Source organism: Drosophila subobscura, unplaced genomic scaffold, assembly GCF_008121235.1.
Source record: "Drosophila subobscura isolate 14011-0131.10 unplaced genomic scaffold, UCBerk_Dsub_1.0 Contig_24, whole genome shotgun sequence".
Lineage (NCBI taxonomy): Eukaryota > Metazoa > Arthropoda > Insecta > Diptera > Drosophilidae > Drosophila > Drosophila subobscura.
Genome location: NW_023269842.1, coordinates 1 through 5,243, shown reverse-complemented (window position 1 = coordinate 5,243; position 5,243 = coordinate 1). Strand labels below are relative to the sequence as shown.

Below are 5,243 nucleotides of genomic sequence, written 5' to 3'. Positions count from 1 at the left end.
GATCAGAACATTTTGGAAAAGGGCGACTAAAAATCGATAATAGCCACAAAAACAACTATAAATATTAGAACAACAATTAAAAATGATGAAATAATCGAATTTCAGCTTGAATAATAGAAGCATATTGTTCAAGAACATGCATACGAAGCGGAGGAGATAACAAAGCGTACGCCCGAAAAGTGACAGACAGAACCGAGAAGAAGCAGCAGCAACAACAACAGCGCGGGCCCTTTGTTGTTGTGTCTGCCACGAAAATTGTACATAATTCTCTTCGCCACCCAGCCACCCCCACACACGTGCCTCTAAGCCCCCACACTCTCAACCATGAGCAATGCACTGGATAAGGCGGATCCGCCGCTGCTGCAGCTCGAGGATGAGCTGGATCTCATCGGAGACTTTGTCAAGGATCAATCCGTAGCGCCACTCCTCAATGGTTTCGACACCAGCACCAACAATGTAACCCAGTTGACCACAAAAGTTGAGGTGAGTGAAGATTGAAGCCAGCCCCTGCCCTGCATATATTTATCGCTCGCTTTTCCGCAGATTAATACAATTGGAGTTGGGAAGCGAAACCCAAGAAGAAGGTGAAGAAGGAACGTGAGCCGATGCTTCTGTCGGTAGATGACGACGATGCCGACAACGATGAGGAGGAGGAAGACAGCCAAGATAGGACTGTGAACGCCGGTGGGGATGCGGTGGTGGCGGTACATCAGAAAGCGCAGCTGGATCAGTTGCTTATCTTAAGCGACGGCATCAGCACGGCGCACGACGACGACGAAGTGGAAGTTCTACTCAACCGAAACCCTCGGCAACGTTGCGAGTGCCGCCCTGCGCAAATGAAGCACCGTCAACGGCAGAGCAAAATTCAAAAAATCACTCTGAGGAGACAGCGAGTCGTAGCTCTAGTGCCACGCCACAGCCACAGGTGATTAGTCACATTGCAACAACAAAGGCGACAGCATCAGCACCATCCTCTCCTCAAATCCGGCAACGCATCGTTGGCATTGGACGTCACCACCACCCGCACGACGAAGCCGACGATATTTGCCTGGTGCCAGAAATCGACTTTTGAGGGGCATGTCCACGGACGCAGGCAGCGATAATCGGGAATCACAGCCACCCTCAGGAGGCGGCAGTGCCAGTCACGGAAGTCGCATTAGTGATTTGCTTGGAGGACTAGGCCGTGGACACGATCATGTGGACTTTATATCGAATACATTTGGGTAAGTGCAGAATCACAAGTGAAGAAGTCATACAAGTGGCCATCCCCAACCCATCCAAACTGTGGGGGGCTTCCAACTGGTTGGTCTCTCTCTCTCTCCGACTCTCTTTATGTTTGAGTGCAGATTCATGTATGCATGTTGTATGTATGCATTGGGTGACACTACTTCGTTCTTTTTATTTGCGTGTTAGCTGCCGAGGCTTAATCATCCTCTCTTTATCATTTTTAATGTGAATACCCTCCCCAGCAGGTCTAGAATTGTGGTGGAGTAGGACACTCACAGATTTTGATGGGAAGTACAAATTTGATTGGCAGAATATTCGTGGAAAATGCAGCTTGAGGCTTGAGTAGATCCTTACCTTTATATCATTCATTCATACTCGTATTCCAATCCTCTTTAATGTCATGGAGAGTATTCCAAATCTGTTTAGGAGCAGCTTACTCCAACTCGGGAACAGTCATAAACCATTGAGAGATAAGTTTTTACCGGCATTTGTTCAGTGTCCCAGGGCTGTAGAATGAAACGTCGCCCTTTAGGGTTTTGGCTAAACGGACGGTGACACTTCTTTCATAAGTTTGATCAGCAAATTTACATTTTATGTTTCTTGTTTTGTGTCAAAATCTCAGTCTTGTAATCACTGTGGGTCTCACTTTGTGTGTTGCCAAAACAATCTGTAATCTGTGCTGTGTGGGAGGAGGTGACACACACAAAAATAAGCAGGCGGTATACGAAATGGAACCGGCTCTCACGGGATTTGAACTGCCCGACTGGACTTAGACGATGCCAAAAAATGAACAACGATGACTGCGCTGAACCCTGCGAATCCCGGAGCAGCTGATCATAAGTGGCTCTGGCCGCATCCGACAGTGCGCGTTCATCGGTGGACCTAAATCCGTTGATTATGTCTGCATGTGCTGTGAGGTGAAGAAGTGCCAGGCACCAGAGAAGAACTTTCTTGAGTCGCCCTCAGTGCAGAGAGGGGGAGCCGCCATTCATAGTGAACGCCCCATCGATGTTAGCCGGCTCCCAAGACACAGTCACCATTCGCATAGTACGCCCCGCTGCCAGTGCGCCATTGTCCGCTGAAGAACATGTGTAAGTGGGGCCACCCAAACCCAGCCCCGAGCGAGTGAGCCTTATCGAAATGCTTTCGCCATAATTGCGACCTGTTTTGTGTCCATTTATTATTCGACTCTTTCGCGTCTTCCACTTTACTTTTCATTGTGGCGATCAAATGTCGCGTTTGTCGAACTGTCGTACAGGAAGTGTTCAGCATTTGCCAGGATGATGAGCAGGGGACTTCAACGACAACTTTGACTTTATAGGTACTTTATAGGATTCTAGTTGGTTGATTTCATTTTATAATTGTTGTTTTGTCGTCGGTCTCAGTCGTTCTTCGTTTCTCGAACTGGTTAGGAATCCACCGCCGTTGTGTCTGCTCTAGGCTGTTTTTAGCTATTTTTAAACGACAGCTGGCACGCAAAGCCCCTCGAAGAATAAAAAACCCTCATTAAACTTGATTATTTAATTATTTATTAAACTATCCTGAGAACACCGCAGTCTGCTTTCTGCCGCGTATCGCGGAATTTTGTGCTTCGCACAAATTTGATTAGTAATTGCAGCCCTAACCCATTGGAATACCTAATAACAAAATAATTTAAATTTATATTTCACAGATGATCCGCTTTTCCTCGGAGATTGTGGCACAGGCCGAGGTGGCCATTGAGAATGGTGTGCCGCCAGAGCGCATTTATCAGGGCAGCAGTGGTTCCTACTTCGTCAAGGATCCCTCACATGTAAGTGGAATTAAAGTTTTACCCTGTTTCTGCAATGGGTCAGGGCGTAAAGTTTGTTGGCCCTGCAAACCCACAGAATGAATAATTAACGCATAAAATGAAAGACTCTGGCAAACGGGGAAGTTCTCGTAATTGAGCTATTTTGCAGAACTTTTTGGTTTTGATCCAGACACAGTTGCTCCACCTCAGAGGTTCCTTGTGGATGACAGATTTATTAATTATGCATTTGCAGCAATGCCTGGCTGTGTTCAAGCCAAAGGATGAGGAACCCTATGGCCGACTGAATCAAAGTGGGACCAAATGGATGAATAAGCTCTGCTGTCCCTGCTGCTTTGGAATGCCCGCCTGATACCAAATCAAGGGTAACATCAAATCACATTCCGCTTGATCTTTTGACTAACTTTTGTAAACTCTTTGCGCAGATATCTTTCGGAGGCCGGAGCAAGCCTGGTGGATCGCAACCTAATCTGGAATGTGGTGCCTAAGACGCGTGTGGAGTCTGCGGCTTATAGAGCTAAACTGCCCCGCCCTGATCGGCTGGCCAGGCTGAAGAAGCGCATCAAGGAGCATTCATCCATCGGCCCATTTCAATCGTAATAGAGTCTGCCCCTGAAGGAGAGTATCTGTCCTGGAAACACTGTAACCGTTTGCTCAAGGTTTGTCCCCTTGCAGACGGGTTCCCTCTCGTCCGTTTGTGGAGGGATACAAGGATGCGGACTATTGGTTGCGACGTTTCGAGTGAACGAATAGCACCGGGCGTGGCCAAATCGTTTCAGTTGGAGTTTGAGCGACTCGTCGTCCTGGACTACATCATACGCAACACGGATCGCGGCAACGACAATTGGTTGATCAAGTACGAGGCACCCAGGATTAGAGGCCAGATAGGCGGCACTGGTGGCAAGATGATGGGCGTTGTACTGCCAAAATGCCCGCATCAGTGGGTCAGAAAATTGTCGATATAAATGGGTCGCCACCCGAAGATCTGCTGCGACCGGCTGGTGGAAATCAAGCACCCAAAGTGAATGGCCAGCAAGACGTCAACAGTTTAACCAGCAGCGAGGAGGAGCAGCCCACCACAAGTACCAAGAATATATCCCCTTCGTCGGAGAACAACTGGAATATGGTGGACACGGCATATATCAAAATTGCGGCCATTGACAATGGCCTCGCCTTCCCTTTAAGCATCCCGACTCGTGGCGCGCCTATCCCTACCACTGGGCCTGGCTGCCGCAGGCAAAGATCCCCTTCAGCGAGGAGATCAAGGAACAGGTTCTGCCCCAGCTGTCGGACATGAATTTCGTGGAGGAAATCTGCACAGAGCTGTTGTATCTGTTCCAGCAGGATCGGGGCTTCGATAAGCGTCTGTTCGAGCGTCAGATGTCTGTGATGCGGGGCCAAATATTGAACCTCACGCAGGCACTGCGGGACGGCAAATCACCCGTGCAGCTGGTCCAGATGCCAGCCGTAATCGTGGAGCGGTGAGTGTCTTACAATTGTTGTAACGATTCCAGTTTATGCATGAGTTTCGTTCGTACAGGTCCAGCGGCAGTCGTTTCTTTTCGTTTACGCAGCGCTTCCAGAACAAGAGTCCCTTCTTCTCCTGGTGGTAAGTTAAGCTGATGTACACAAGTAACCTTTCTATGAGCTAATTTCGTTTGTTCTTTCCCGCAGTTAATTGGCCATTGGATTAAACCCGCACCCGCACCCACCAAAAACAACCAAATCAGGGGCCCCCCGAGTCTGTTGCCTCGTCAATGTGTCTATGCGCTTCGTCGTCGTTGTCTAGTTTATCGTCAAAAGTGTTTAGTTTAGTCATTCGAGAAAAGTTTATTTACATCTCATATTCCTTGTTATTCTCGTTATATTCTCTTCTATTTTGTATTATAGTCAAATGTGGCGCAAAAATGAAAGCAAGAAAAGAATTCTAAATGAAGGCCATTCCGAAAAAAAAACAAAAAAACCCTAAACGCTTCAGCGATTTAACATATAATTTATACACTATACTTACATCAAACATATCAGTGGAAAAGTAATCAAAACTCATGCGTATTCTTTAGCACTGAATTATTGTAGCCTACCCAAGTGGCCTCTATGTTGATTTAGATTGATTGTTATTCACATTTATACTTATACTTATGCTTATATGCTATCTTTAGTTGTTTCTTTATACATATATAAACTATAATTTAATTTATTATAGAATGTACGGGGAGTAGTTGCAGGG

At 46.9% G+C, this 5,243-nt stretch overlaps 1 pseudogene; it reads left to right on the top strand.

Moving 5' to 3' along the window:
* Positions 1-85: 85 nt before the first annotated feature.
* On the top strand, positions 86-4,961 carry LOC117903021 (annotated as a pseudogene).
* Positions 4,962-5,243: the final 282 nt, after the last annotated feature.